Below are 25,211 nucleotides of genomic sequence, written 5' to 3' on the forward strand. Positions count from 1 at the left end.
CACCACTTTTCTGCACACCTCACAATGCCCTACTTTCAAAATTCCATGGGCCTGTAACCCACTTCATAGAGCTCTCTTTTCAAACCTCAGTTAATTCTCCCAATTCATTTCAGAGAATTCTTCTTACTCATATTAGGGGGATATTCCTACACAACTTGAGAGTTCTTAATACTCACTTAAGAGCACTATCCCTATACACCCCAATCAAGAGTACTCCCTGCAAATCTCAGAGAGCCTTCCATACAAAACTTAGAATGCCCTTTAAACAAACCTCAAAAAACTCTACCTATGCACCTACTATATAACCCTCACTACACAGCAAAATACTCTCCCTATTCACCTCCAGACACCATAAGTACAAACCTCAGATATTCTTTTGAGTGCCCTCCTAAAATGCTTCCAATTCCATCTACTGTCCTCAATTAACCCTCCCATCACACCTCACTGTGTTCTCCCTACTCAAATTAGAGATATCTCACTTTTCCTTGAGAAGACTCTCCCTACACAACTGAGATAGTCTTTCTAATCAGTCATGCAGCCTTTTGACACCTCTCATAGATCCCTCTGCTCCCCATAATAGTGACTTATCTAGACACCTTTGAAAACCCTCCCTACCCATTCTGTCCCTAAGTATTTCAATGACCCCTACATTTACACCTCAAAGAAACTACATTACAAATTGCACAGAAACTTCCCTACTCATATTGGAGAGTTCTACCTCCACACTATATAGATCACCCAATCGACAACACAAAGGTCCCTCATTTCTTTCATTTTGTCCTCCATATTTATCTTACAAAGCTCTCACTACTCACTTTAAATGACCTTCCAAACACAACTGAGTCTTTTTTACTCATCTCAGTATGCCTTCCCTATTCACCTGGGTGAACCATCAAAACACTTCTCAGAGGGTCCTCCCACACATATCTAAGAGCTCTCTGACACACATAACATAACCCTGCTACATTACTCATATAGCCCTCTTTACTTAACTCAGAGACCACAAAGTACAAGACAGAAGGCCATTTGTACACCAATTAGAGTACCCTCCATACAATTTAAAGAAAGTCTTCCCTACTCAACTCAAGAGCAGTTCCTTCACACCACACAGAGTCATCCCTACATACCTCAGTGTGTACAAACTATCCCACTTTAGAAGCCCTCTTTACTAACTATACTTCTCCACAAGCCCACTCTAAGGGTCAGAGAGCCTATTTATGCACTTCTGAGAGCCCTCAATACACACCACAGAGAAGCCTTTCAACTCACAACAAAGGCTTTTTGCATACACAACAAATGCTTACCCTGATCCTTAATCTAACACTAACCCTAGGCCAAACCATAACCCTCAACTCAGAACCCTTCCATCCATATCAGTTTGTCTTCCCCTCTCATCTCAATGAGCTTTCATTACTCACATCAAACATCCCTCTGGAAAAAACTCACTGATCCCTTTCTATCATTCACAGAGCTCCATACCTATGTAACTCTGTGAGCTCTCCCAAATCATGTCAGGGGTCCTACCCAGAAATGTAGAGCACTCAAACATCATGAAATCCTCCTAATCAAGTCAAGTCTACAATGATCCTCCTAATCATCAAGTCTACACTGCACAGACCAGAGGACAATCACTACATATATCAAGGAGCCCACCCTGCAAACATCAGAGTGCATTGTTGGCACATAAAAAAGCCTTTATCACTCATGTTGGAATCAGTACCTACACATTTCAGAGAGAAAACCCTACAGAGCTAAGTGAGTACACACCATACTCCTTTTCAAGTCCTATATACATACCTCAGCAAACCCTAACCAAGCATCTCATATTGAACTCACTGCTCACCAAAGAGCCCTCCTTACTTACTTCCAAAGGCAATACCTACACACCTGAGAGTCCTCATGATTCTTTTTTGACTGACCTCCCTAAACAGTACAGAGATTCTCTGTACTATCCTCAAAGGAAACTTCCATCAAAACCCAGTGTTCTCCTTACTCATATCATTTGCACCTCTGTAAATCTTTCCAACTAACAACAGCAGGCCCTCCCACATACATGAAGGAGCCCTCCCACACCCTTAAGAAGGTCCTTTCCATATTCTTTAGAGAGACCTCACTGCATAATGAAGAGAAGCCACTTTCCCACCTCAGAGAACTTTTCCTATTCACCACAAACACACTTGCCTGCAGATCTAAGTAATTACTCCCTATTTAAATCAAGACCCTTTCTACACACTTGAAAGTGCTGTGTGGTACATCCTCACTTTAGGGACACTTCCTCCACACTTCTTTGAGAAACACCCAAAAAATTTAGAAAGCTCTCCTTATCCTCCAATCCAATTTATGAATTAATCCCCTGATGGGATTAACTGAGTGGTAACTGAAGGGAGGTAGGGTGTGACTGGAGGAGTTGTTTCATTGGAGGCATGTGTTTGTGGTATACATTGTATATCTGGTGAGTATCTCTTTCTGCTTTGTTCATATTAGCCATTTCCCTGCACACACACTTCTGCCATGATATTTAGCCTCATCTCAATGTCCAAATAATGGGCTAGTTTTCTATGGACTGAGACCTCTGAAACTATGAGCTCTCAAATAAAATTTTCCTCCTTTTTACTTGGTTTGGTCAAGCCTTTTAGTCACAACAGAGAAAAAAAAAACTGATGTAAACACAGCTGTAGCCCTTTTCATAGGACCTTTTACATAAAGTACAAAAAAGGCACACTGAAAACACATAATATAAGGGTGAATGCACATGCTCTAAAGTTAATGTTTGTGACTATGTGTATATACACTGATTCAGAATGTTTCTGGCATTGACTAACCACAACATAGTGAATCCCCAGTTCTGACTACACAATAAAAGCAACATTTAGGGAATTCTCAAAACATTTTCTGTCAGTTTTCTAAGCAAGGGAGTATTGCTAAAGTCGTTTTGAGACTGCATCAATAGTGGGACAGAGTTTTAGTAGTAAAGTTTATAAATTCTAAAAACTGTGCTTGTCTAACTGAACTATCACTCTTCCTAGGCAGATCTCTAATGAGAGACACATAATGATTCCTTTCTTTCGATCCTTTATTTCCCATATTTTATACCTGACTCTGACTCACTCCCACAACCTTCTTACCTTTGAGGTTTTTTGACTTATAAAGTGCAGCTCCAGGATTGTTCCCTCCTATAATGGATGAAAAAAGTTATTCTATGTCTGAATCTATGTGGGTCACCAACTGCCTTAACCAGTGCAACTGAACTCCCAGACAGGGACCAAAGGGGACTGGAAAGTATTCACAGACACAGATTTTGAAGATTAAGCTGGGATCAGGTAGAACTCTGCTCTCTGATGGAGAGGCAGATCTAAAAAGTTATGCCAGCAATCTTTATTTATATATGTCTCATTATAAGGTTAAAGATTATGCAACCATTATTCTTTGTATTCAAGAGAGTTACAGAAACTAGGACATCCTCTGTTACTTTTCTGTAGTTGCAAGCCACAGTTTTGCAAAGTGCAATGTTAGGAGATTTGCATAGCCCTCAAGAAAGTCCATTGTTAAAAATTACTATAAGGTAGGCAGGAACTGGAGGAGTGAAGCTGGTGAAACATTGGCATAAAAATTCCTTCCTTCCCAGGAGCTATGTTCCTGAGATCAAGGTCAGAGCTGATAGAACTCTTGCAGAGAGTCTGCTCATGCAGGGCCTTGCCACAGCAGCTAAGCATCCTGTGCCCTTTCACAGAAATATTCCAAAGCACCAGACATGCCACAGCCATGAGATCATCAGAGACCCTCAATCTCAGTCACTGCTTTTCCATCGTCCATCACCACTCTCCACACTCTGGTTCACAGAAGACAGGGGATATAAGGAGACACCCCTAGTCTTCCCTCTGTCTTGTAGATTGGATACAAGGTTACACTTCTCTATAATGCTAAATTTGACCTGCCAAAATTTTAAGGAACAAATCCTAGGTTTATTCTGCACCTGAGCCTGGTTTGATTACCAGTCAGGGAGTGGAAAAAATGAACTCTGAAGAACAACATAAATTAATACCCTATCTTATGGAAGAACTTGTTTTACAAAAATGGAGAAAAATGGCCAAACTGTGCTATGTATAAGTTTTCTGAGTATCATGTTCAAAATGATACATTCCCTTATTTTTTTCCTGCTTGCCTGATATCCATATGTAATGAAAGTTCCATCAACTAATGCCAAAACTAGTTCAAAAGCAGAGGAAATATGATGTCACTTTTAAATCCAAGTTGCTGTAGGTCTTAAAAAATTGATTTCTCTTATACTCTGAAATTCTGGTCTTTGAGTTAGTTCCACTAAGGGGAAAAAAAAAGAATGAGAAAGAAAGAAAGAAAGAAAATCTGGATAGGCCAGGTGCACCAGGCCTGAGAATGTCAGGAAATTCATGAATTTCTATGCATTTTTTATCCTTTCCAGATATTCACAGTAAGGAAAAATTAAAAGAATTCCATATGTACGTATTGTCCTTGCAAACTGTCTCCTGAGGACTTCAAGATCTTCCAGATTTTTTTCATATCTGAGCTGAGTCTAATCTGATCCAGTTGTGTAATATTTTGGACTGAATCATGTTTCAAAGCTTCTGTTTTCTGAGCTCCAGGGTATTTTCGTGAACTCAATTTTTTGGTCCTGCATAAATTGGTCTTCTTTTGTGTTCTTGGAGTTTCTTGCCTAATGTTTTCTTGTACTGTATTTATGCAGAGTCCAGTTATTCAAAAGTTAGTTCATAAATACACTGGGAAGGAAGAGATATCTTTTGAAAAGACCTAAGGATGGAGAATAAACAATGGTGAAAATGAGAGTAAATCTTCCACCTTGGAGAATGAGTAGCTCACATGAACATTTGACTTTCAGAGTAGCCCACATGAACATTTGATTTTAGTCTTCTCCATGACTGGTAGATTCTACTCTTTTTGTCTCCTACTGCACATGTCCTACCCATGTTTTATAAAAATTTGTGACAAGCTTTATTTTAATTTCTCAGTGGTTAAATACGACAGTCTGTGCAATAAACGTCTGAAGCTATTTTGTGTTGTAACTATGGAAATCTAAAACTATAAAATATTTATTTTATATCAGTTTTATGCATATGTATGCATACCTGTCTATCTTCTGTTGTATATAAAAATATGCTTTTGTCTATTTATTATGTATATGGTGCCAGAATTGGCATATATTAAAAAATAAGCATTAGTAAATTTACAATAAAATGGATCCAAATGCATTTCAGTTCACATGACTAAAATTGGCTAAATAAAAGTAAGAATGTCTTTAAATTTACTTAGCTATTTATTTCTCTAAGTGCTCAATTATTATAGTGTTGATTTCTCTAAAATGGTTAAAGTGTAATATCTATTTCTTATAGGATTTGTCTTCAACAAGAAATAATGACTTAAAATGTTAAGTATGTTGATCTAAAATCTTGAATTTCATGGATACCATAAGTTAAAATTAGATGAATTAGATTTAACAGAAAGAGAATGAACATTTATAAAAGTATTTGTTAAGAAGAAAAGTCAATACCAATGAATCTAACATGATGAATCAATATTCATGAATCTACACTATCAAGGTAATGTCAACACATCTATATTTTCAAATTGATATTGACTAATCAATATCAATGCATCTATATTAATGTGTTGATTTTGATGAATCTACAGTGAAGGGTTGCTATCAATGTATCTATCCAGAATAGTTAAAATTGATGAATCTATACAATGGATTGATATGGATGAATAGACACCAATAAGTCAATATTGGTGAATCTACATTAACAGGTAGATACTGACAAATATATCCAGTAGAGTAGATATCAAAAAATATAGCCCAATAGATTGATACCATGAATTAACATTGATGAGTCCATATCAATAAACTGATATTGATGAATCTACCCCTACAAATTGATATCTATAAATCTCCAACAATGAGTCAATATTGACAAATCAACAAAATCAAGTCTTTATCATCAAATCTACTTAGGTTGATATTGATGAATCTACCCTGATGAGTTGATATTGATGAATCCACACCAAAGTATTGATATCAATGAATCTACATCAAGCCATTGATATTGATGGATCTATTCTGATGGGTTGATATTGACAAATCTACCCCAACAGGTTGATATAAATATACCCCAATGGGTCAATATCAATGAATCAACATTGACAAATCCATACTGACAAATCAATATTGATGAAATTACCCCTATAAGTTGATACCTTCAAATTTCACTAATGAGTCGATATCAACAAATCTACCCAGACACATCAATATCAACCAATGTACATGGACTAGTCAATATTGATGAATCTACATCATCAAATTGATTTCAACAAATCAATATTGATGGATCTACCCAATTTAGTTGATTTCAGAGAATCTACCATGACTGGTTGATAACGATGAATCTACCCCAATGGGTTTATATTGACAAAACTATACAGAATTGTGGATATCAAAGAATCTGTCATTCTGAATCAATATTGATGAATGTACCTTGTTGAGTCAATATTGACAAATCTACATTGATGAATCAATATCAATACATCAATATCAACAAATCTTCCCAATGAATCAATATCAATATACCCCATATAGTCAATATTGATGAATCTACCTCAATGTGTTGTTATCAACAAATCTACACCAGTGAGTAGATTTTAATGAATCTAACCTGATGAGTCATAATCCATGAATCTACACTGATGGGCCAATTTTGACAAATCTACACAAATTAGATATGGACAAATCTTCCCCATTAAGTCAGTATTGACATATCTACTTTGAAGAGTGGATGTGGATGGATCTATACTGAACAGTCAATATTGATGAATCTTCTCCAATTGGTCAATATCCAAGAATCTACATCAATGAATCAATATCAATGAATCAACACTTTTTGTTGATATACCCCATCAAGTTGATATTGACTGTCCTAACACAATGTGTTGGTGTGGACAAGTCTACATGGACAAGTCAATAGCAATGAATATGCACCAGTCAATATTGACAAATATACTTCAATGGATCAATATGTTAATGGATTAATATTGATGATTGTACATTATGAGTCAATATTGATGATCTACACTTACAAGTTGATTTTCATAAGTCAACAGGTTAGTATCAATGAATCTACATTAAATATCGATAATGACAAATTGATAATGAGCAATCTACCACAACAAGTCAATATTTATGAATCTACGTGCTTGTATCAATATTGATAAATCTAACCCAATGTGTCAATATAAACAAATCTAACCCAATGGGTCAATATTGACCAAACTACATTGATGGGTCAATGTTGACAAATGTACCTTGACAGCTCAATATTGGTGAATCTACCCCATAGGTTCAATTTCAAAAAATCAGCACAAATGTGTTGATATCTATAAATCTACACTGAAGAATTGATATTGACAAATCTACCCTGGTGAATTGATATATATGCATCTGTACTGATGAGTCAATAATGATGACTCTACATTAATGACTAAATATCAACACACCAATATCAATGAATCTACCCAACAAGTCAATATTGATGAATTTACACTGATGTGTTGATAAAGACAAAACTATCCCTAAACTTTGATGTTGATAAATCTACCCCTATAGGTGCATATCAATGAATCTATGCCATCGAGTCAATATTGATGAAACAACCCAATGGTACAAAATTGATGAGTCTACAACTGGCAAGTGGATATTGATGAATCTACCACAATGAATTGATTTTGACAAATCTAACCAATCAAATCAATATTGATAAATCTAACCCATTGAGTTGATATCAACAAAACTATCCCCATTTGTTGATATAGACAAATCTACTCAAATGAGTACATGTATGTGCACAGTGGTGACAGGATGGGAGAGCAGTGACTGAGATTGGGGATCTGAGATGACCTCATGAGTGTGGCATGACAGGTGCCTGGGGATTTTTCTATGCAAGTGCAGAGGATGTTTAGCTGCTGTGGTGAAACCCTGCATGAGAAGGCTCTGTGCAAGAGTCCCTTCAGCTGTAACCTTGATCTCAGTCACATAGCTCCTGGGAATAGAGGAACTCTTATGCTAGACAATTACAATGTTTCACCAGTTCCATCACTCCTGTTGCCACTCCAATGGGTTAGTATGGATGAATGCATCCTGATGACTAAATATCAGTGAATTATCTCCAATGGATAGATATTATCAAATCCATACCAATGGATTGATATTGATAAATATACCCAGAAGAGTCGATATAGAAAAATCTACATTTTCAGGTTAATATCAATGAATCTAAATTGACAAATCAATATTAACATATGAACATTGACAAACCTAACTTGACTGGTTAGTATTGACAAATCTACCCCTAAGAGTTTATATCAATTAACCTACACCAATGAGTCAATATCAATAATTCTACCCCAACAGGTTAATATTAATTAATATACACCAACAAGTAGATATTAATAAATCTACACTGACAGGTTGATATAGTTCAATCTACCCCTATGGGTTGATATTGATGAATCTACAATGATGAGCAGACATGGACAAATCCACACCAATGAGTAGATATCACCAAATCTACCCCATTGAGTCAATATCAACAAATGCACACTGGCATGACAATATGGATGAATCTACCCCTATGGTTTGATATCAATTAATCTACCCCCACAGATTGATATTGATGAATCTACCCCATCAAGTTGATATCAATGAATTGACCTGATGGGTCAATATCAATGAATCTCACTAATACATTGATATCAACAAATCTACATTGACAAGTTGATATTGACAAATCTACCCTGTTGAGTTGATATTGATGTATATACCCCATTGAATCTATATTGACTGATCCACACTGAAGAGTCAACATTGGTGAATTCATGACTTCAGATCAATATCAACTAATCTATACTGATGGGTTGATATCTATGAATCTACACTGATGAGTCAATATCAACAAATCTACCTGAGGAATCAATATTAATGAGTCAGCCCCATCAATTTGATATTAATAAATCTATACCATAGAGTCAGTATTGAAGAACCTACTCCAATGAGTCAATATTGACACATCTACACCAATAGTTTGATATCAGTGAATCTACATCAATGAATTAATGTTGATAAATCAATATCAATGAGTCAATATCTTTAAGTCTACACCAGTCTATATTGACATATCAACATCAACATATCTACACTGATGAGTTGATATCAACAAATCTACCCAGTCCAGTTTATATCAATGAATCTACCCTGATGGATCAATGTTGAGGAATCTATCTCAAAGATCAATATTGACAAATCTACCCTAAATAGTAGATATCGATGAATTTACACTGATGGATCAATATTGTCAAATCTATCCTTTGAGTCAAACTTGGCAAGTCTACAGAGATGTATCAAAACCGATGAATTTACACCAATGAATTTACATAGGTGATTCAATATTGATGGATCTACCCCATCAATTCTATATCAATGAACCTACATCATCAAATCAATAGACATGTCAATATCAAGGAATTTACACAGAAGTGTCACTGTTGATGAATCTATGCTGAGGAGTTGATTTTGATGAATTTACACAGATGGGTTGATATTGATGAATCTGACCAAAGAATCAATATTGAACAATCTATTCCAACGAGTTGATATGGACTAATCTACTCTGACAAGTCTATTTTGATGCATCTACACCGAAGGGTTGATATCAACAAATGTTCCCCCCATTGATTGAAATAGACAAATCTACCCCAATGAGTACATTTTGACAAATTCAACCAGTTAAGTTGATATTGATGAATCTAATCAGTAGAATTGATATTGGTGAATCTATCCAAAAGTGTTGATATTGAGGAATGAAGACTGATGGGTCAATATGGGCAAGTCTATCTTAATGATTCCATATTGAAATATCTAAAACAAAGTGTTGATATCAATTAATCTATTTCAACAGGTTGATATTGATGAATATGCACAAAAGACTCGATATTGACAGATCTACCCTGATGGGTCAATATCAGTGAATCAACTTTGACAAAGTAATATCAACGTATCAATATCAAGGAAAGTAACCTCATGAGTCAATCTCTATGAATCTCTACCAATGAGTCAAAATTGATGAATTCACTCAGTCAAGTCGATATCATCAAATCTCTCATGATAGGTCAATATTGACCAATCTTCCCCAATTGGTCAATACCAATGAATCTACACTGAAGAGTACATACTGACAAGTCTACCTTGAGAAGTCAATATCAATGAATCTATACCAACTAGTAGATATTGCTGAGTTTACACTGATGGGTTGATGTTAACAAATATACCCCTTATGGTTGTTATCTGCAAATCTATGCCAATAAATAGATGTCAATGAATCAACACCAATGAGTAGATATTGATAAATCTACCCTTTCAAGTCAATATTAATGAATCAACCAAGACAGTTTAATATTGATGAATCCACCCCTCGTGGCTTTATTGACTAATCTAAACCAGAGTTGATATCAATGAATCCACAACTTCTTTTTGATATCAATGTATCTACACTGATGGGTCGATGTTGACAAATCTACACCAATGAGTAGATATCAATGAATCTACCACAATGTGTCAATATAGCCAAATCTAGACTGATGAGTTGATTTCAACAATTCTAACCAGTTGAGTTGATGTCAATGATTCAAACCATTGGACTTGCTATTGAAGAATCTATTTGGTTTGGTCAATATGAAAAAAAATTACACCAATAAATCAATATCAACAAATATACACCAAAGAGTTAATATTGAAAATATACCTCAGTGGGTACTCAATAACAAATTTACCTCTGTGGGTCAATATGAATGAATCTACATTGACCAATCAAAATTGATACATCAATATTGGCAAATATACCCTGACAAGACAATATTTTTAAAATGTATATATATAATATATATATATATATATGTTAAAGAATGAATTTTGATTCATTGTACACAAATGGGGCACGACTATTGTTTCTATGGTTGTACAAAATGTAGACTCACACCGATCATGTAATCATATGTGAATATAGGGTAATAATGTCTGTTTCAGTCCAGTATCTCTCTTTCCCCACCCCTTCTACCCCATTTTCTCTACACAATTCAAAGTGCCTCCATTTTTCACTTACCAACATGCCACCCCTTTTTTATATATCATCATTCTCTTTTCAGACAAGGCAATCAGCCATTGTTTTTTGGGGATTGGCATATTTCACTTAGAATTATATTCGCCAAATCCATCCATTTACCAGCAAATGCCATAATTTTATTCTTCTTTATGACTGAGTAGTATTCCATTGTGTATATATAACACAGTTTCTTTATCCATTTGTCAATTGAAGAGAACCTATATCGGTTACACAATCTAGCTATTGTGAACTGAGCAGCTATAAATATTGATGTGACAGTCTCATTGTAGTATGCTGATTTTAAGTCCTTTGTGTATAAACTGAGGAGTAGGAGAGCTGGATCAAATGGTGTGTTCATTCCAAGTTATTTGAGGAATCTCCATACTGCTTTTCAGAGTGGCTGCACCAATTTTCAACCCCACCAGAAATGTATGATGAACCTTTTTCCCCACAAGCAGAGTAATATTTATTATTTTTTGAGTTTCTGATAATCATTCTAATTGGAGTTAGATGAAACTTAGGGTAGTTTTTAATTGCATTTTTCTAATTACTAGAGATGATGTGCACTTTTTTATATATTTTCTCATCACCTCTATATCTTCTGTGACATGTCTGCCCAGTTTCTTAGCCCAATTACTCATTGGGTTGTTTGTATTTTTGGTGAAAAGTTTTGTAAGATTTTTATAAATTTTGGAGATTAGTGCCCTATCTGAAGTGCATATATAAAAGATTTTCTCCTACTCTGTAGACTCTCTTTTCACATTATGCATAGTTTTCTTTGCTGAGAAATAGCTTTTTAGTTTGAATCCATCCCATTTATTGATTTTTCCTTTTATTTCTTGTCCTCTGGGAGCCTTTTTAAAAAAGTCTGGTCCTAAACCAACATGATGAAGATTTAGGCCTATGTTTTCTTTTATTGGGTGAAGGGTCTCTGGTCTAATTCCTAGGTCCTTGATTATTTTGAGTTGAGTTTTGTGTAGGGTGAGAGATAGACATTTAATTTCATTTTACTACATATGAATTTTCAATTTTGCTAGCACCATTTTTGGAAGAGGCTATCTTTTTTCCATTGTAAGTTTTTGGCACATTTGTCTAGTATAAGAAACTGTACTTATGTGGCTTTGTCTATGTGTCTTCTGTTACGTACCTTTGGTCTACCTATTTTGGTGCCAATATTATGATGTTTTTGTTACTATTGCTCAATATGAGAGTTTAAGGTCTCATATTGTGATACCTCCTTCACCACTCTTCCTACCCAAGATTGTGTTGGCTATTCTGAGTCTTCTGTGCTTCCTGATGACTTTCATGATAACTTTCTCTATTTCTATGATGAATGTCATTGAGATTTTAATTGGAATTGTGTTAAATCTACATAGTGCCTTTGGTAGTATGGCAATTTTGATAATATTAATTCTGTCTACCCAAGAATATAGGAGATCTTTTCATCTTCTAAGAGTTTTTTTCAATTTCGTTCTTTAGGGTTCTGTAGTTTTTATTGTAGAGATCTTTCACCTCTTTTGTTAGATTGTTTACCAAGTGTTTTATTTATTTATTTCTTGAGGCTGTTGTGAATGGGGTAGTTTTCCGAATTTTACTTTCTGAATATTCATCACTTGGGGATAGAAAGTCATTAGACTTATGTCTGGTGATTTTATATCCTACTATTTTGCTGAATTTATTTATAAATTCAGAAATTCTAGTTCTAGAAGTCTTCTGGTGGAGTTTTATGGATCCTCTAAATATAGCATCATGTAGTCAGCAAAAAATGATAGCTTGAGTTCTTCTTTTCCTTTTCATATCCCTTTATTTCTTGTCTGTCTAATTGCTCTGGTTAGTGTTTCAAGGACAATGTAAAATAGAAGTGTCAAAAGAGGTCACCCCTGTCTTTTTCCAGATTTTAAAGGGAATGCTTTCAGTTTTTCTCCATTAAGAATGATGTTGTCTGTGGGCTTAGCAAAAATAACATTTTCAATGTTGAGGAATGTTCCTATCATCCTATTTTTTCTATGGTTTTGAGCATAAAATGGTGGTGTATTTTATCCAATGATTTTTCTGCATCAATTGAAATAATCATATGTTTCATAACCTTAAGTCTATTAATGTGATGAACTATATTGATTTCCAGATGTTGAAACAGCCTTTCATTCCTGGGGTGAACCAAACTTGACTGTGGTGCACTATCTTCTTTATTATTTTATTTTATTTTATTTTACTTATTTATTTTTTATTATAAACAAATGGGATACATGTTGTTTCTCTGTTTGTATATGGAGTAAAGGTGTACCATTTGTGTAATCATAAATTTACATAGGGTAATGTTTGAATCATTCTGTTAATTTTTCCATTCCCCCCACCCCTCTTCTCCCTCTATACAGTCCTTCCTTCCACCATTCTTGCCCACATCCCTAACCCTAACACTGACCCTAACATTAACATTAACCCCTCCCACCCCCCATTATGTGTCATCATCCACTTATCAGTGAGATCTCATTCTTTGGTTTTTTGAGATTGGCTTACCTCACTTTGTGTGATATTCTAAAATTTCATCCATTTGCCTGCAAATGCAATAATTTTATCATTCTTTATGGCTGACTGATATTCCATTGTATATATATACCAGAATTTCTTTATCCATTCATCAATTGAAGGATATCTAGGTTGGTTCCACAATCTGGCTATTGTGAATTGAGCAGCTATGAACATTGATGTGGCTGTATCTCTGTAGTATGCTGATTTTAAGTCCTTTGGGTATAGGCCAAGGAGTGGGATAGCTGGGTCAAATGGTGGTTCCATTCCAAGTTTTCTAAGGAATCTCCACACTGCTTTCCAGAGTGGCTGCATGAATTCACAGCCCCACCAGCAATGTATGAGTGTTCCTTTCTCCCCACATCCTCACAACACCTGTTGTTGCTTGTATTCTTGATAATCACCATTCTAATTGGGGTGAGATGGAATCGTAGGGTGGTTTTGATTTGCATCTCTTATTACTAGAGATGTTGAACATTTTTCCATATGTTTGTTGATTGCTTGTACATCTTCTTCTGTGAAGTGTCTGTTCATTTCCTTAGCCCATTGGTCAATTGGGTTATTTGTATTCTTGGTGTAGAGTTTTTTGAGTTCGTTATAGATTCTGGAGATTAGTGCTCTATCTGAAGTATGATTGGCAAAGATTTTCTCCCACTCTGTAGGCTCTTTCTTCACATTGCTGATAGTTTCCTTTGCTGAGAGAAAGCTTTTTAGTTTGAATCTATCCCAGTTATTGATTCTTGCTTTTATTTCTTGTGCTATGGGAATCCTGTTGAGGAAGTATGGTCCGAAGCCAAAATGTTGACGATCTGGACCTACTTTTTCTTCTATAATCTGCAGGGTCTCTGGTATAATTCTGAGGTCCTTAATCCATTTTGAGTTAAGTTTTGCACAAGGTGAGAGATATGGGTTTAGTTTCACTCTGTTGCATATGGATTTCCAATTCTCCCAGCACCATTTGTTGAAGAGGCTATCTTTTCTCCATTGCATATTTTTGGCCCCTTTGTCTAGTATGAGAAAATTGTGTTTATTTGGGTTTGTGTCTGTGTCATCTATTCTGTACCATTGATTTACCTTTTTATTTTGGTACCAATACCATGCTGTTTCTGTTAATATTGATTTGTAGTAGAGGTGAAGATCTGGTATTGCGATACCCCCTGCTTCGCTCTTTCTGTTAAGGATTGCTTTAGCTATTCTGGGTTTCTTATTCTTCCATATAAATTTCATAATTGCTTGCACTATTTCTGTAAGGTACGTCATTGTGATTTTAATTGGAATTGCATTGAATATGTATAGCACTTTTGGTAGTATGGCCATTGTGACAATATTAATTCTTCCTATCCAAGAACTTGGGAGATCTTTCCATCTTCTAAGATTTTCTTTAATATCTTTCTTTAGTGTTCTGTAGTTCTCATTGTAGAGATCTTTCACCTCTTTCATTAGATTGATTCCCAAGTATTTTATTTTTTTCGAGGCTATTTTGAATGGTGTAGTTTTCCTAATTATTCTTTCCAAGGATTCATCACTTATGTATAAAAATGCATTAGATTTATATGCATTGATCTTATATCCCGCTACTTTACTGAACTCACTTATGAGTTCTAAAAGTTTTCTGGTGGAATTTCCTGGTTCCTCTAAGTATATAATCATATCATCGGCAAATAGGGATAGCTTGAGTTCTTCTTTTCCTACTCATATCCCTTTAATTTCTTTGTCTGTCTAATTGCTCTGGCTAGAGTTTCAAAGACGCTTTGAATAGAATTGGTGAAAGAGGGCATCCCTGCCTTGTTCCAGTTTTTAGGGGGAATGCTTTCAGTTTTTCACCATTTAAAATGATATTAGCCATGGGCTTAGAATAGATGGCCTTTACAATGTAAAGAAATGTTCCCACTATCCCTATTTTTTCTAGTGTTTTGAGCATGAAGGGGTGCTGTATTTTATCAAATGCTTTTTCTGCATCTATTGAAATTATCATGGGTTTCTTGACTTTAAGTCTATTGATAAGGTGAATTACATTTATTGATTTCCTGATGTTGAACCAACCTTGCATCCCTGGGATGAAACCCACTTGATCGTTTTGCACTATCTTTTTAATATATTTTTGTATGCAATTTGCTAAAATTTTGTTAAGAATTTTTGCCTCAATGTTTATTAAGGATATTGGTCTATAATTTTCTTTTCTCGATGTGTCTCTTTCTGGTTTAGGTATCAGGGTGATATTGACTTCATAAAGTGGGTTTGGGAGTGTTCCCTCCTCTTCTATTTCATGGAATACTTTGAGAAGTATTGGAATGAGTTTTTTTTTAAAGGTTTTGTAGAAATTGGCTGAGAATCCATATGGTCCTGGACTTTTCTTTGTTGGTAGGCTTTTGATGACTTCTTCTATTTCATTGCTTGAAATTGGACTATTTAAATTATGTATGTCCTTCTGGTTCAATTTATGCAATTCATACGTCTCTAGAAACCTGTTGATATCTTCCAAATTTTCTATTTTTTTGGAGTAGAGATTTTCAAAATAGCTTTTAATTATGTTTTGTATTTCAATCGTGTCTGTTGTGATATTTCCTTGTTCATTCTGAATTTTAGTGATTTGGGTTTTCTCTCGTCTTCTCTTTGTTAGTGTGACTAAAGATTTATCAATTATGTTTATTTTTTTGAAGAACCAACCATTTATTTTGTCAATTTTTTGTATTGCTTCTTTTGTTTCAATTATGTTGATTTCAGCTGTGAGTTTAACTATTTCCTCTCTTCTACTACTTTTGGTGTTGGTCTGTTGTTTTTCTAGGGCTTTGAGCTGTAGTGTTAGGACATTTATTTGTTGAGTTTTACTTCCTTTATTGAATGTGCTCCATGAAATAAATTTTCCTCTAAGTACTGCTTTCATAGTGTCCCAGAGATTTTGATACGATGTTTCTTTGTTCTCATTTACCTCTAAGAATTTTTTAATTTCCTTCCTAATATCTTCTGTTATCCATTCATCATATAATAGCATATTGTTTAATCTCCAGGTGTTGAAGTAGTTTCTGTTTTTTACTCTTTCATTTATTTCTAATTTCAATCCATTATGATCTGATAGAAAACAAGGTAGTGTCTCTATCTTCTTGTATTTGCTAGCATTAGCTTTATGGCATAATATATGGTCTGTTTTAGAGAAAGGTCCATGTAGTGCTGAGAAGAAAGTGTATTCACTCTTGGTTGGATGGTATATTATATAAATGTCCGTTAAGTCTAAATTATTGATTTTGTTATTGAGGTCTATGTTTTGTTTGTTCAATTTTTGTTTAGAAGATCTGTCCAGTGGTAAGAGAAGCGTGTTAAAATCACCTAGTATTATGGTGTCATGGTGTATTTGGTTTCTGAAATTGAGAAGGGTTTGTTTGACATACGTGGATGAACCACTGTTTGGGGCATAGATGTAAATGATTGTTATGTCTTGCTAATTTATGCTTCCCTTAAGCAGTATGAAATGTCCTTCTTTATCCCTTCTGACTAACCTTGGCTTGAAGTCCACATTATCTGAAATGAGGATGGATACCCCAGCTTTTTTGCTGAGTCCATGTGCATGGTATGTTTTTCCCCATCCTTTCACCTTTAGTCTATGGGAATCTCTTTCTATGAGGTGAGTCTCTTGCAGGCAACATATTGTTGGATCTTTCTTTTTAATCCAATCTGCCAGTCTATGTCTTTTGATTGATGAGTTCAGGCCATTAACATTCAGGTTTATTATTGAGATATGATTTGTATTCCCGGTCATTTGGCTCATTTATTTTATTTTATTTTAGTTATTTATTTTTGACACGACTTGATTCCTCCTTTATTTACAATTACTTTAGGATAATTCCTCCCTTTGCTGATTTGCTTCTTTGTTTTTCATCTCTTCCTCATGGAATATTTTGCTAAGAATGTTCTGTAATGCTGTGTTTCTTTTTGTAAATTCTTTTAGCTTTTGTTTATCATGGAACGATTTTATTTCATCATCAAATTTGATGGTAAGTTTTGCTGAGTATAAGATTCTTGGTTGGCATCCATTTTTTTTTCAGGGCTTGAAAAATGTTGTTCCAGGCCCTTCTAGCTTTTAGGCTCTGGATTAAAAAATCTGCTAATATCCATATTGGTTTCCCCCTGAATGTAATTTGGTTCTTTTCTCTCACAGCCTTTAAAATGCTGTCTTTATTTTGTATGTTAGGTATTTTCATTATAATGTGCCTTGGTGTGTGTCTGTTGTAAATTTTGTGTATTTGGAGTCCTATAAGCCTCTTATACTTGGTTTTCCATTTTATTCTTTAGATTTGGGAAGTTTTCTGATATTATTTCATTGAATAGATTGTTCATTCCTTTGGTTTGTTTCTCTAAACCTTCCTCAATCCCAATAATTCTTAAATTTGGCCTTTTCATGATATCCCATAGTTCTTGTAGATTCTGTTCATGATTTCTTACGATCTTCTCTGTTTGGTCAACATTGTTTTCAAGGGTAAATATTTTGTATTCAAAATCTGAGGTTCTGTCTTCCAGGTGTTCTATTCTATTGGTTATGCTTTCTATGGAGTTTTCAATTTGGTTTATTGTTTCCTTCATTTCAAGGATTTCTGTTTGTTTTTTTTCAATATCTCTAGCTCTTTATTTAAATGATCTTTTGCTTCCTGTATTTGCTCTTTTCACTGTCGATTGGTGCTATCATTCAATGCCTGCTTTTGCTCTTTCATCTCATCATTCAATGACTGCATTTGCTCTTTCATCTCATTGTTTGCTTCCCTGATCATTTTAATTATGTACTTTCTGAACTCCATTTCTGTCATTTCTTCTGCCATGCTGTCATTGGATTTTATTGGTGTAACATCTAGATTTGTTTGGAGCATTTTCTTCCCTTGTTTTCTTCTATTATTCAGATATCAGTTGACCTCTGAGATATTTCAGATTTCCTCTATTGACTTGTAATGTCCCTGAAGATTTCTAGTATATTCCCTCTTCACCTTCAATAGCCTGAAGTCTTGGAGGAAGTTGATAATGCAGTGCTCTACAAGGAAACTGCCTCTCTAGGGGTGGTGGTCTTCAGGTGGGGTATATTCCCTGCTAGTGGGCAGAGGTACCTCCACTTGTTGACCAATGGTCATCCAAATGGGAACTAGACTGCAGGCTGAGGCAAGGCCTGTTTGGGCCTGTGTCTCTGGTTTTGCTGTCCTTGTGGGAAAACCCCACCCTGCAGGGAAAACTCACCTGGTGGGGAGGTCTGGCTGGTCAGTTCCTCTCCTAGAGGTTCCCCTCAGTCCACAACTACCACCTGGGCTGGGCTGCCTTCCTCTGCAACGTTCCAGGGGCCTGGATCTACCTCCTGAGCCTCGGAGCCTCGTTCTTCACAGATGAGTCTCCTTAGGTTGCCTCTTCTCAGCGAATCTGCCCACAGTCCTGGAACCTTTGCTCCACCCCTCAGCTTGTCTCTATGCAGTTCTTCCACCAAGAAGCCCCCTAGATCCTGGGACCCTGCTCTGCACCTAATCTCCTGGCTATGCATCCCCTCCTCTGAGCAGCCACTTGGAGCCCCGTACAGTTGCTCCAATTCCCAACCACCCGCTGCACGCCTCTTCCTCTGGGCAGCCACCCAGTGTTCTGGTGCAGTTGCTAGGAGTCCAAGCAACTTACTGTGCATCTCCTCCTCCTGACAACTGCTCATAGCCCTGGTGCATCACTCTGAGTCCAAGTGACCCGCTGCACTCCTCCTCTTCCTCCGGGCAGCCCCCCAGGTGTTCAGGAGTGGTCATTCTGAGTCCCAGTGACCCACTGCACTCATTCTCCTCCAGGCAGCTCTCCGGTGTTCAGGAGCATTTGCTCTGAGTCTAAACAACTCACCGTGTGCCTCCTCCTCTGGGCAGCTGCCCATAGCCCTGGTGCAGTCACTCTGAGTGCAAGTGACCCACCAGGCTCCTCCTCCTCTGGGCAGCCCCCCTCCTGGTGTTCAGGAGCAGTCACTCTGAGTCCAAACAGCCTGCCGCGCACCTCCTCCTCTGGGCAGCTGCCCGGAGCCCTGGTGGGTTGCTCTGAGTCCAAGTGTCATGCTGAGTAGCCTCCTCTATGATGCTCCCAGTTGTTCGAGTTCACTGCTCCAGCAGGGGGAGGGATATCTCGTTGGGCAACTCTACTTCACAAATTTCCCTGCGTTCTGGGAGTACTACCCCAACCAGGATGCCTCCCCAATGGGAGAGACTCCCCAATGGCTTTGAGTTGGTCCCAAATCTCTCAATATCTCCTCTTCTTGAAACCTGAGTTCTGGAGTAACATGAAATGCAGCCACCCTCTAGTCTGTCATCAAATTACATTGAGGAAATATATTCATTTTCCTGCCACATTTCTTGGTGCTTAGGAGGCTGAACTGTCCCCTGGGATCTTCAGCAACTGCACAGCCAGAGCAAATGGGTACTCCAAAAAGTGAGAGTGAATCATAGAGCTGAATGGCAGGAATGGTGGACACTGGAGAAAAGTGCTCCACCTGCTCTATCTTCTTAATACTTTTTTTTAAATGTGATTAACCAAAAATTTGTTAAGAATTTTTGTATCTATGTTCACCAGTAATTTTGGCCTAAAGTTTTCTTTCCTTGATGCATGTTTTTCTGGTTTTGGTGTCAGGGTGATACTGACATCATAGAATGAATTTGAAAAAGTCTCCTCCTTCTCTATTTAATGGAGTACTTTGAGGAATATTGGAATAAGTTCTTTTTTGAAGGTCTTATAAAAATCAACTGAGAATCCATATGATCCCAGGCTTTTCTTGGTTTGTAAATTTTTTGATGGCTCCTTCTATTTCATTGCTTTATATTGATATGTTTAAATTGTGTATGTCCTCCTGACTCTGTTTGGAGGCATCATATGTATTCAGAAATTTATTGATGTCTTTGATATTTTCTATATTTAGAGTATAGATTTTCAAAGTAGCTTCTATTTACATTATGTATTTCAATGGTATTTTCAAAGTACCTTCTATTTACATTATGTATTTCAATTCCTTTTCATCACAAATTTTGTAATTTAAGTTTTCTATCTCCTTCTTTTCATTAGTTTGGCTAAGTGTTTATCTATTTTGTTTATATTTTTCAAAGAACCAACGTTTTGTTTTGTAAAATTTTTTATTTGTTCCTTTAGTTTCAATTTCATTTATTTCAACTCTGATTGTAATTATTTCCTGCCTTCTACTAATTTTAGTGTTGTTCTGTTCTTTTTCTAGGAAGTAGATGAGACTTGTGATACAACATATCAAAACCTCTGTCACTATGAAGGAGGCTGTAAGAAGAAATTTTATATCATCGAACTCATTCATTAAATGAGCAAGAAGACACCAAATAAATGAACTAACATTATGTCTAAATCCCTAGACAAAGAAGAACAAATCAATAACAATATACGTAGAACAAAGAAAATAAAATCAGAGCCCAAAAGAATAAATTAGATATTTTAAAAAATTCAAAAAAACAATGAAAAAATGTTGGTTCTCTGAAAGACTACACAAAATTGATAAACTTTTAGCCCAGCTAAATATAGGACAGAGAGAAAAATACAAACTTTCAATATCTATGATGAATATCATCCCAAGTCCTACTGTAATATGAAGAAGAATCAGAAACTACAATGAATACTTATGCTCTAATATACTCCACAATTGCTAGGTGCATATGACATAACCAAACTGAACCATAAGGATATAGAAAATTTGAAGAGATCAAATTCTAGTAATGAAATTCAAGAAGCCATGAAAAACCTACCAAAATGAAAAGCCTAGAACTGGATGGATTCTCAGTCAAGTTCTACCAGCCTTTTAAAGAAGAACTAACATCAATCCTCTTCAAATTATTCCACAAAATAGAAAAAGAAGAAATGCTTTCAAACTAATTTTATAAAAATAGTAGCTCTCTGATACCAAAATTAGACAAAGTTACATCAAAGGATGAAAACTTTACACCAATATCCTTGATGAACATAGAGTACAAAAATTCTTCATAAAATACTGGCAAATTTCACTCAAAAGCACATTAAAAATATAGTTCAAAATGGTCATCCCAGGGACATAAAGATGGATCAACACATGGGAACCAATAAATCTAACCAATCATATAAATAGACATAAAGACAAGAATGCTATGATCATCTCAATAGGTGCGGATAAACATTTGACAAAATACAGCATTCACTCATGTTTAGAACTTTGGAAATTTGACTCAACAATATAAAAGTGATATATAAAAAAACCCGAGGCTGACATCATTCTAAATGAAGAAACTGAAATCATTCCTACTAAAAACAGAAAGAAGACAATGATGCCCACTTTTACCACCTCTGTTCAACATACTCCTTGAACTCTGGCCAGAGCAATTGGGCAAAAAGAGGAGACTAGTGATATAAGAAAAAAAAAAAAGAGCTCAAAGTGTTTCTTTTTACTCACAACATGATTTTGCACATAGAAGTCCAAAAAACTCAACTGGTAGCATTCTAAAATGCAAGAAGAAACTCATAAATGTATCAGGATACAAAATTAATATCCATAAGTCAATTGAAATTGAATACATCAATAATGAATCAGTTAAAAAGACATTAGGAAAACTGTTCCATTTGAAGTAGCCTCCAAGAAAACTACTTAGGAATTAACCTAACAAAAGAGGTGAAGGGTCTCTACAATGACAACCAGAGAACAATAAGAAAGAAATTGAAGAAAATTAGAAGATGGAATCACTTCCCATGTTCTTGGATAGGGAAAATCAATATTGTCAAAATGGCCATACCACCAAAAGTGCTATATAGATTCAAGAAAACCCACAACAAATTTCCTATGATTGGAGACTATCATGATAAGTGAAATAAGCCAATCCCCAAAAAACCAAAGGCTGAATGTTTTCCCTGATAATTAGAGAATGATATATAATGGGGGTTGAGGTGGGGAGTTAGAGAAGAATGGAGGAAATTTGGATTGTATAGAAGAAATAAGAGGAAAGGGGGTATGAGAAATGGTGGAATGAGAAAGACTTCATCACCCTATGTGCATGTATGATTACATGAATGGTGTTAATCTACATCGTGTAAAACCATAGAAACAAAATATTGTACCCCATTTGTGTAAAATGATTTAAAACACAGGATGTAAAAAAAATTAAAAATAAATAATTAAAAAAAGAAATAGAAAAAGCAGTCATGAAATTCATTTGGAAAAATACAAATCACAGAATAGTTAAAGCAGTCCTTAGGGAGCAGTACAAAGCCCAAAGCATTACAATAGAAGAACTTAAATTTTACTACAAAACTGTAGTGTAAAACTAGCAAAGTGTTGACAACAAAATAGGCAAGAAGGCTAATGAAACAGAATACAAGACATAGATACTCCACATAAACATACCTCATATTAGAGAAAGGTGCTAAAAGTGAACACTGGAGAAAAGATAGCTTTTTCAACAACTGATGCAGGGAATATTGGAAATCCAAATGTAATATAATGAAAATTAATCCCTATTTCTTACCCTGCACAAAAGTCAACACTAAGTGGATCAAAGACCTGGAAATTTTACCAAAAACAGCACTTATTAAAAAAAACATGTAGGCCCAGAACTCCAACATATTGGTGCAGATACTGACTTCCTCAACAAGACTCTAAAAGTTTTTAAAAAATCAATAAATGAGATGGGATCAAACTAAATATCTTCACAGCAAATGAAACAATAGCATAAAGACAGAATCTACAGAATGGGAGAAGAATTTTGCTACCTACATATGTGGTTAATTTCTAGAACATAGAAAGAATTCAAATTCTTACACACACACACACAAGCAATCCACATAGGGGCAAAGGAACTGAACAGATCTTTTTCACAGAATAAATATGAATGATAAATGCATATTTTAAAAAAATTTCAACATCTCTAGATATTATAGAAATACAAATTAAAACTATACTGAGATTCTATCTCACTCCAGTCAGTATGGCATGGATCAAGAATATAAGTAACAAATGTTCATGTGGATGTGGGCATTATGGAATGCTCACACATTGTTGGTGGGACTGTAGATTGTTGCAAACCCTCTGGGAAGCAGTATGGAGATTCTTCAAGGAATGGTTCCATAATTTAACCCAGTTAACACATGCCTCAGTATATACCCAAAGGACATAAAATCAGCATACTACAATGACACAGCCACATCAAAGTTTATAGGAGAGCAATTTACAATAGCTAAGCTATAAAACCAGCCAAGGTGCTCTTCAACAAATGAATGGATAAAGAAATTATGGCATATACTTACAATGGATTATTACTCAGTCATAAAGAAGAATAACTTCATGACTTTTGCCAGTAAATGAATGGATCTGGAGAATATTATGCTAAGTGAGATAAACCAATTCCCCAAATCAATCATTGAATGTTTTTGTTGATATGTGAAAACTAAATCACATAAAGTGGGAGAGGTTAAGAAAAGCTCATTAGATTAGACAATGGTGTTTAAAAGAAGGGAGGGAGATAGGAATAGGAAAGAGTAGAATAAATCTAAGATAATTTCCCTAGATATATGTATAAAAATACCGAAGTCCCACCATCAAGCCAACACACAATAAAATTTTCAATCTAATTAGAATGAGATATATCCCATGCTTGTATAATTTCATGAAAATGGATTCTACTGTCATGAAGAACTAAAAAGAACCAATAAAATTCAATAAACTTGACAGTTGTTTGAAGAGCTAGTGTTTATCCTGTAATAAACATAACACAATATATACATATCAAAACTTTATTGCATAAGTATGTATAATTTTTATGTTATATCTTAAAGTAAGTTTAAATTTGAAAAACAAGGCACTAACAAAAATCCAAATAGGGTTGTTGTTGCTATTTGATATTTTAACAACATACATAAACACCATAAATTACTTGAGCTCAAAATTACTAGTACAAGTTTAGTTACTTTTAGTTGTCTGACTCATTGCCTTTCTAAACTTTCTCTAATCCCACTGGTATTAGAATCACTAGATAAGTTGGTACATATTCAGAAAACCTAACTCCATCCCAGAAATGCTGAATCTCTGACATACATATTAATAAATATCTGATTCATGGTTGTAAAATTAAATTTGAGAATTCCCTTTCTTAAGTACAATAACTTTCTCATCTGAGAGATATGTAAGGTTTAGTTCATAATACATAAAATTACAAAATGTATATTCTTGTGTTGATACCTGAGTTTTAAGTTTTATTTCATAAAAGAAGTTAATATACTTTTTGCAGTTACATCACTTTTTCTTCAGAGGTATATAATAGTATTACTCCGTGTAAAAGTATCTTAATAAAGTCATCACCCACATGAGAGTCTTTCTACTAGCTCTCATTAAAACTTCAGTTAAATTAAAAACTGTGAATGATCAAGTAGTCAATGTACTATTTATTTACCTATTCTTATTTCAGGAACAATTGACATTCATGGATGTGATCGTTGATTTCACTGAAGAGGAGTGGAAATTCCTTCAGC

This window comes from Sciurus carolinensis, unplaced genomic scaffold (assembly GCF_902686445.1).
Source record: "Sciurus carolinensis unplaced genomic scaffold, mSciCar1.2, whole genome shotgun sequence".
Taxonomy (NCBI): Eukaryota; Metazoa; Chordata; class Mammalia; order Rodentia; family Sciuridae; genus Sciurus; species Sciurus carolinensis.